At 43.3% G+C, this 9,282-nt stretch overlaps 1 long non-coding RNA gene across 1 annotated transcript; it reads right to left on the reverse strand.

Annotated features, from left to right (window-relative positions):
- Positions 1-783: 783 nt before the first annotated feature.
- LOC117894929 lies at positions 784-9,030 on the reverse strand. The gene is made up of 3 exons (XR_004648894.1): positions 6,728-9,030; positions 3,635-4,832; positions 784-3,560 (listed from the first exon to the last, which is right to left on the reverse strand). It is a non-coding gene; the product is annotated as an uncharacterized LOC117894929 (long non-coding RNA).
- Between the last annotated feature and the right edge of the window lie 252 nt (positions 9,031-9,282).

Consider the following 9,282-nt stretch of genomic DNA (forward strand, 5'->3'; position numbering starts at 1 on the left):
ACTCTTCATATTTGTATATTGGCAATTGATTGCTGCCCAATCTGTTGACAGCCTAAGCTTATCAGGAAATACGAAGAATTTTTAGGAATTTATTCAATGGGAACAATCAAGTATTTTTAATATCTAAAGCTGACAGTGAGCGCAACTAGAATCAGAAGAGAAACGGTATCTTTCGTTAAAAGAACAAACTTCTGAAGTGTATCATCCAAGTAATAAATTTGGAATACTTAAGATCATCAAACCAATGAAGAATTTATAAGGAGAATGACTAGGTAGCCAGCCATCCCCTTTTGTCTTTTAATAGTCACTCATGTATTGAATGGTTTTGCATAGTTGCCAAACTATCTAAGAATTATTCTAAACGTAGCACGAAATATTGCTGATATACTGATGTCGAGACAGGCAATGATCTAACCAATTCCATATGATAAAGATGAGATTATGAGATTACAATCAATCTTTCTCTTTGACTACGTTTAGAAAATAGATCGCAGAACTTAATTGAGAAAAAAAAATGCTTTTTGCGAGGAACTTTCCTTTTCAGAGAGAGATCGGCATGGCCAGTTAGTCCAGTTAGTTTGAATTCTAGGCAAAAATAAGTATACGCATATTTCAGCCGCACAAGCATATGCATATCCAACATAGGACTATTCAAGGGTATTCGAATTTCGACTAAAAATCTATACGAACTACAAATTTGAATGATTGTAAATGCGATATTGTTAATTTCTATCTGTGGCAGGTATTGGTTTTTTTGTAAAATGATCTTGTTGGCAGTGTTGGGTAATTTCTAGCTACCTAAAAGTATGCAACGCCATCTTCGCAGTGTAGTTCCATTAATGGCCGCTGACTGCGCCACTGCCTCATGTAAAATGATGTTGCTGTGTTTGTTGTGTTCGGGGCCATGTAAATTGTTGTAAAGAATTGCTGTAATAATTAATAATCTGATTTATAGAACACAAATACATATGTTGTTGTTCAATTATGTGTATGGCTAACACATTCACGTAAATTGTTTTGCTGGATTTGATCCTGGCCCTCACTAGTTGATCAGTTTTAGAATTGAACAATAGCAGTAGTTAATTACTTTTTACAATTGAAGCCACACACTGTTTATGTTGATGTGAAGTAACAATATCATCTGCGTTAAATTAAGACATAGTATAAATGTGTCCGAAAGCGGACCGATAAATGGCAGCGTAGCGTATAAAAATATATTGTGTTCCGCTCACTACCTGAACAACGAATTAGCATCAGGAGCATCCGCATCGGATCGCAACCCAAGCCATCCCATCCCCCGTCTTCCACAGGCACCAGCACCAGAGCCATACGATACGATACGAGGAGTATACAAAGGTAATCTCCTAAGAAGAAGTCGCCAGATCGCCCGCCATAAATCATGCCAAACTGCTGTTTGGGTATAGAAAGTCAACGTAAAATGCCATCACTTAAAGTCATTCAAGCATTTATTTATGTCAAAACATTGTCCGCTAAGCTGCTGCGAACCCACCCGAATCCTCGGGAAGAGGTTCTTCTATATACCAGCACCAGGGGTCAGTCGGGCAGCCCAGTCGAATGTATAACTCAATTATAGGCGGCTGTGTGCTCACACCGCAGCGGGGTGTCGGCGCATTGGCCCCTTACGAATATCATTTTTACTCCTCTCTGGTCTGGAAAGTAGTTTGAATGGACAGGGACAGGGACAGGAGTAGGGACAGGGATAGGGACGCTAGTCTAGCAGACAATGCTCCTGTGGCGATCGGGGTCATTGCGGTTTAGGACATTCGCAGCGGGGAAATGGAGAGAGAGAGATAACCCGAGTGGTCTGGATAGCATTTATGTCATTAGAAACCTGGTATCAATGCTCAATGAAAACATCTTTGCTGCACTTTTATCGCCAGCATTCGCTGTTTGCTGTTGTCCCTACCCTGATTTCTGTGTGGCCCATTCCCGCACCCGTCCCGCATGCACAATCTCATTGTACATTTTGCCATTTTGTACTGGCCACGACCGAAACGATCTGCCAGGGCTGGGTACGGGGGGAGCAGACATGATTTCTGTATAACGAGAACAATGTTTTTAACGTTCTTGCCTTTGGGCCACACTGCAGTTTCGCGTCGTTGGCGATCTCCGTTTCTGAGGAGCTTCAGCAGGCGCAAGGGCAAGGGGACAGGGGCAGGGGCAGGGCAGTATGCAAGTGAGGCAAGTACACGACGATGGGGCTCGGATCGTGCAAAAGTACAGCGACGGACTGACAGGTGGCGCCGGCGCCGATTCGAATTTAAATATGAGAAGGAGAGGAGGTCGGGGTCAGAGTTCCAGCTAATTCTCATTCTTCGACGCAGTCACAATGTTTCTGCTTGTACAAGACACAAAACGTCTCTTATTTCGCTTAATAAACTACAGTCTATTCAATTTGATCTTGATAATTATGTTTGTTTGCTTAATTTATGGTAGAAGAGCCTTTTAGTTTCACAAAATATTAATTTGAGATTGTATAATGCAAAAAATCGATCGATCTGCAATCATCCTTACTTGTGACTACTGGAAAACTACTTTTTTATAATCATAAAAGATCTCACACATTGTCCATAGTATGCCATATATGCCACACATCAACAATACATCGTTGAAAAGTTTCTATAATTGTTCCAAAAATACCCTTAAGTATAGATATTTGTACAGAGAAACAGAAACAATTGCCTGACAAAATCAATTATTATCCAAGTAGCTGAAGATTAAGAGCAGCCGCTTGTAGTGACACGCCCTCCCAAAATGGAACACACAACATGCACAGTAGCGATGTTAATGTGTAATCCCCGACACGTGGATGAAATTATGTTCCCTTAAAGAGCCAGGCCTGGCCAGGCATTATGGCGAGTGCCCTCCTTGGATACACCCCGCAATCAACGTCGAGTCCCATAAAATCCAATTGGGGGTAGCAAATGTTTGAAATATGTGGCGTTAACCTAGAATATTTTATGTATTTATATTTTTATGTACACTCGTACTTAATATGCCATTAAATTGGCCACTTTTCATGCGCCACTTTCGTAGCTGCTGTGTGGGCAGCAAAAAGCGCCAAAAGACGTATGAGGAATCAGCATATTTTTTGGGGATTTCAAAGAATTCAAAGAAGTGGAAAACAAGCAGCAAATCTTCCTCTCGCACCTAAGGAGGTCTTGTAAAAAACAAACCCTACGCTACCCCGCTAGGAAACCATGGCGGAAAATATTCCCATAATTTGGACAGAATCAGAATTCATTGTGAAACTGGCGCCATTCAATGAGATCTCTCTCCTCGGCACAATGTCCTTTGCTCTTTCATACACTCGTAATGGTTTCTTATCGTCGCGACGGTTGTGAATGACAAACTTGTCGCACAATAGCACTGTTGTGGGTCGGCGACAAGGCACCGTCCAGTCAGTCAGCCAGCCAGTCAGCCAGCGGGGGGAACTGGACAGGACAGGTCCGGGATTACACGGCAGTCAGGTCATCTTGTCTCCAGACCCCTGCCCCTGGCCATGCGTTGATCCGAAGCGACGCGTTACGCTCGCATATCTGTTACAAAGAGTAATGATCGTAATGTAGCACAAGTATCTTTAAGATGCATTCGATATTTCAGAATGAACTACCTGTCCGCATGCCTGGCATGGCCTGGCCCCTGCCCAGTCCACATCCAGTATCCAGTATTCAGTGTGTCGTCGGTCCTGTCATCGACACAGCAAAAAGGCTAGTTAATCTGAGACGACCTCGATAACGTTTTAGTGCTCAATTTTGATTCTACGCCCTTTGTGGTTTGGGTCTTTACAACTGTTTATGTCTTTTATGATTTTGTCGTGGCTCTTTTCCTGTATCTGAGTCGCCGTGTATCCATGCATTTGTGTCTCTGTCGCTGTGTCTGTGTTGGCCTGGACTTGGATTGGGTTTGCGACTTGGACTTGGGCCCAAAAAGACACTGTGGCAAGCCTTTTTTGGGTTGTTTGTCCTGCCGGCATGGCCTTTACCTTTGTCTCTGCCCCTTGTCACTCCTTCTACTCCTTCCACTGTCGGAGTCAATCCCAAAGCCGTTATGGCTGTAATTTAATATCCTAGCCGGACCGTTTGCATTGGAGTTTTATTTAATCATGACAGCCGACCGACTTACTCTTCGGATACAGTGGTTATCGGGGAGCGAGCACTATGGGCGTTACGCCTCAGTCGGTGTTTCACACTTTGCCCTTGGTCTTAGTCGCTGTCGCTGTGGTACCCACTGTACGCTCTTGTCGTTGTTGTCGATGTCCTCCATATCATCCATGCCGCTCTCTGCTCCGAGTCCATGTCCGAGTGCGTGCGCGCGGCCATTAAGGGGTCTCTTCTGGTTCTCTGATTTCCTAAAAGTGTCCGCGAGAGAGTGAAAGAGAGAGAACCGTTCGTTCTTTCGACTCATTTAAATATTTTATCATCGCTGGGCTGGGAAGACACTAAAGAGAATTTTATATCTTTTCGGTTCGCTACGTTTTTATCACTCGAATGAACAAAAACATTTGTTACCAATCAGAGTTCTTAATTTTACGGCCTGTGTGTTTGCGACAAAAGTGCCGCTTCTCGAGACTCTCGGCTCTCCACAGTCTCCTCTTGGACATTGGACATTGGGTTGCTGGACGCTGGATGCTGGATCGTTTGTCGGCTTTGTCGCAGAAATTAGCCGCGTATTCCCTTTTTAGAGCTTGTATTGGGAGTGGAGTAGAGTGGAGTCCAGTATCTTAATTGGCTTTGATGCTGCGATGGTAAGGCTTTTCATAAACGTCAGACCGGACATGTTTGTCCATTCCCATTCCCATTCCCACATCGCTGCGAAAAATAATACGAGTAAATCCACACACAAATGGAGATTAGTCACATAAATGATCACAACATAGTTTTAATTCATTTAATTTGAATTTATTGAACTGAGAAAACAACTAAAAATGAACGTCCGTCCGAGTCGGCATAAGTCTCAATAGTTTAATTATTTACGACAGTCGGGATGTCTCGATTAACTGCCAATTGATGTAAGCCCGAGCATCTGTATGAAATTGCAACAAATGACAAATTGTGGCATATAAATTTTGTCCCCCCATTAAAAGCGAAGAAACGTCAACTGTTACCGTCCTGAATATATAGAGCGTTTTTCCTTTGTCTTTTCTTTAAAAATATGTTAACTAGCCCAAAGAACCGATCGAGGGGCATAATTTATTCATACGTCAAACAGAATGCCATTCGAAGTCCCCACAAAAAAGCACATCTATAGACATACACTCAAAGAAAAGGGAGAAAGAAGACTAGAAATTCTACTAGAAGAGGGTGAATTTTTATGATAAAAAGAAAACCATTTTCTTCTAGCCAAAGATCTTTCCCAAATTCCATGCTAGCTATTTTGCCCAGTGTACTTGTAGGCCCATATCCGTACCCCTGCCCATGCCCATGCACTGCAGTGTCAGACGAGAAAAATGAGCAGAGTGGCCGGGGGTGCTTTGGTGGTGGCGGTGGCAGCGGAAAGAGCGACTGTGACTGCGACAGCGACTGCGAGTGACCCTTCGGTGGCGGGGCAAACGCAAATAAAATGCAGCATATTGGGAAAATTTCACGGTCTTTTGGCCGCCAGTCCAACCAACTGGTCATCCATCGGTCGCTGGTCAAGTCAAGGGCTAATTTATAGAGCGATTCGGCGGTGGGTGTTTGTTTGTTTTGTTTCCTTCGTTTCGTTTCGTTTCGTTTCGTTTCGTTCACTTCATTTCATTTTATTTCATTTGAGATTCAATTTATGCCAAACCGAAGGGTGTTGGGGGCAGGGGAGAGACAGTCGTTGTAGTGGGAGAGTGCGTAAGGGCCAGGTAAATTGAAAAATGGACATTTGTAGTTGGATATCCATATCCATTTACCCACGCCAAGTGCTCGCTCGGACTCGTAAAACAAGGGCTATATATCTATCGAATATAGCCAGGGGCTGGGGCTGGACTGCAAGTGGTTGATCAGGGTCGACTTTTCGGCTTAGATAAGCTGCTGCTGTTGCTGCTGCCGCTGCTGCTGGCTGACTCTCCTGCTCCTGCTGCTATCTCGACAGTGACAGACGGTGTTCAGGGTTAAAGTTACTGTCAACTCTCTTGCCTCTTAGGGGTTGGTTGTGCTGCTGGCTGGCTGGTTTGACATGCAGATGTGACGAGCGCGGATTTGTTTCGTGTATCTTTTTTCGCTGTTTTGCTCTGTGACAGGAACAACTTGATTTCTCGTTGGAATGGATGCGCTTTCATGAAAATCCTTTTAGGCCTGTTGTCGCCCCCCCCGCCCCTACCCCTCTGCCACCAAGGACTTTGGTTCTGCGAGGCTCGCTCGCTCGTTCGCTCACGAGTGCATTTGACACTTTTGTACTTGATGGATTACGTTAATTATTGATTAAATGGGCTTGTACTTGTCAGCCGAAAGTAAAATCCATTATGTATTTGAATATTGGGCCCATGGCCCATGGCCCAGGCGCGGAAAATTAGATTTAAATTTTTGAAGAATTTATAATTTGACATGAACTGGGCGCGCATTTGATGGATGCTCGCTCGCTCGGATGGATGCTTCAATGGGATGCTGGGCGGGGTTGATGGTAGGCGTACAATCACCATCGACACCGCCAAAGGCGCTGAAGGGTCTGCGTCTCCGTTTCGGTCTCAGTCTCAGTCGCGGTCTCGGTCTCTGTTTTTTTGGTCTCGGGAACTCACCTCAATGACATTCCGCTGATGTCGCTCCAAGCGCCAGTTTTCAATAATATATGTATACATACGAGAGGAGTACGCACGAGAGGAGCGAGAGGAGAGGCTGCTGCACACCAAACGGGTCGTGGCAGAGGCACGGACACGCACTGAAAGCCGGCTGGTGGCTGGTGGCTGGGGATGTGGCTCTGGATCTGGCGATTGAGGAGATAAGGCGAGGCGAGGTCTTTAAGAGATGCCGCGTCGTTATTTTTCGGTTGTCGCTTCATCTGCTCTGATTAATTCCCTCTGATGAAATGCCGCTGCGGCAGCCGCCACTGCCACTTGCCTCCGTAGTGGGCCTTGCCTCTCTGTCGCTCTCTCTCTCTCTCTCTCTGCCCCAGGCACTGGCATCGGCACTGGCACTGGCTCCGGCACTGGCGATGTGTGCGCATTTTTCAAATTAGGCTCGATGCGAGGAACTTTGATTTATCGGCATTCATTCCGCCGACAGGCACTCTTCCGTCGACGCCATTTTGAGCAAATGGTGGCCACACAGGCACAGCGTGTAGGGTGCACCATAAAAAGCTCTCCTCGTAGTGCATGTCTCCGATATAGTTCCCTCGTTTCGTTTCGATTCGTTTCGCCAGCTGAAACTTTGGCCGTTGCATGTTGCTGGGAAATTTCCTGGCCAAATGTGTAGGCAGCGCGCAGAATTTTCCTCTCCACGAAAAGCCAGCTGCTGCTGCTGCTGCTTGGCTGGCTAATCGCACTCGCTCAAATTTCCCACTATTTTCCCCTGTCAGAGGTGTGGCCTTTGCCTTCTACTCGCTCGCGTCAAAAATGGCTGCGCATTTATCTGCCGCCTGCGCGCCCTTGGTGTGAGCGAGTCAGCTCTACTCTCGCAGCGTGCCTCTCTTTCCCCTCAACGCAACAACCACAATACAGGTTTTATGTGATTTTACTTCAACAAAACAAAACAAAAATCTGTGCTGTGCAAAACTTTAACTTGGATATTTGTCCCTGCTCTCTGCGAATAGATTCGTTTATTGTACAGCCTTGATCCTGGTTGAACATTGGAAATCAATCAGAAAATTGTAAATAACCTTTAACCTGCGTAGCTGTTGTTCGAACAGCACAGCGGAACAGATATAAAATGACACTTGAAAGGTAGCGGAACGATCAAATTAAACTCCACGAAAACATTTAACATCCAAGATTACAAGGATTAACTCTAAAACTTAATTACAACTACAAGAGAGAGCTCTGTGGCGCTTTTTTTGTTTTCTATGAAATATATTTTCCTGTAGTTTTTGATAGTTTATTAAAATATTTGTTATCCACAAACATTGTAACACATTTAGTAACAACAAAGTAGACTTCAAGAGCCATCATTTGTTAGAAAACTGATCCAATTTGGGGGTAAATTCAATTTCAAATAAATAAAAAAGGAAGGAAATCCACATGTGGAAATAAAATACACGTCTAGAAAAATACAAAAATATTTAAGAACGAAAAGCACAGAGTGCACATTCTAAACATAGAATCCAATTGTTTGATTTCACATTGTAACAAATTTGTTGTGTGGCGCACTTTGATGCTGGATAATTCATTTTCATCAAGAAAAGCTGTCATTGAATGGGGACAGAATTTCTAAATTTGGAGCAGAGTACAGCAAACCCAAGTGAAAATTGTTTGGAGAAAATGTACATAGGAATGGAATCTATAAAATGTATGTAGCGGGGAAAGAGCAGAGTGCCAGATATCCAGAATTAGGGTAGCTGTTATCATTTATTTATTTATTCCGCTATTTATTTGTGCAACTACAACCACTTAGAACATCTCCTGTTACTACCCTTTTTTTTATACCCTACAACCCCTATTTTATCACTACTTTAATCATATAGAATTAATCACCCGCTTACCGAATACCAGTAAAACTCTTAACGCCATTTAACATAGCCCTGAACAAAACTTTAAATATGAAAAAATTGCATTAGGTTCGTGCGCTCTTTAAAATATTTCAATGTACAATAAGTTGCAAATTTGTTCCAGGAACTTTGTGTTAGTTCGAAGGTCAAAAATAACTGAATAAAAACTCTTCGTGTAGAGAGAGATTTCAGCACTCGGAAAAATAAATATTTCCAATCGATATGTTTCAATTGCATAGTAACCAAAATATTGTCAGCCTTTCTATTCAAAGCAGTCGAATGGGATTCGCAAAAAGATTTTCAACCCCCAATGATGAGAGTTTAGAAGAATACCTTTAAAAGGCTAAGGTTTGCCTTGAAAGAGAATAGATAGAAAATTGTTAAAGATGCATCAATGAAACATTTTTGTTTTACGTGGATTAAAAACCTGCCGAAGTGCCCTTTATCTATTTCTATTTAATTAATACAACTACCAAGACAGTTGTTAAGGCTGCTTATAAAGAATATAAAAGAGCTAATAAAAGCATAAAAAACATTCGATTTGTGTATCTGTTATTGTGTGCTATTACCCCGACCAAGACTACACTCGTAATACTCGTACCTATGGTTCCAGTATCACTCACCTACATATGTACACCCATTAAAATTCCACAT

This window comes from Drosophila subobscura, chromosome J (assembly GCF_008121235.1).
Source record: "Drosophila subobscura isolate 14011-0131.10 chromosome J, UCBerk_Dsub_1.0, whole genome shotgun sequence".
Taxonomy (NCBI): domain Eukaryota; kingdom Metazoa; phylum Arthropoda; class Insecta; order Diptera; family Drosophilidae; genus Drosophila; species Drosophila subobscura.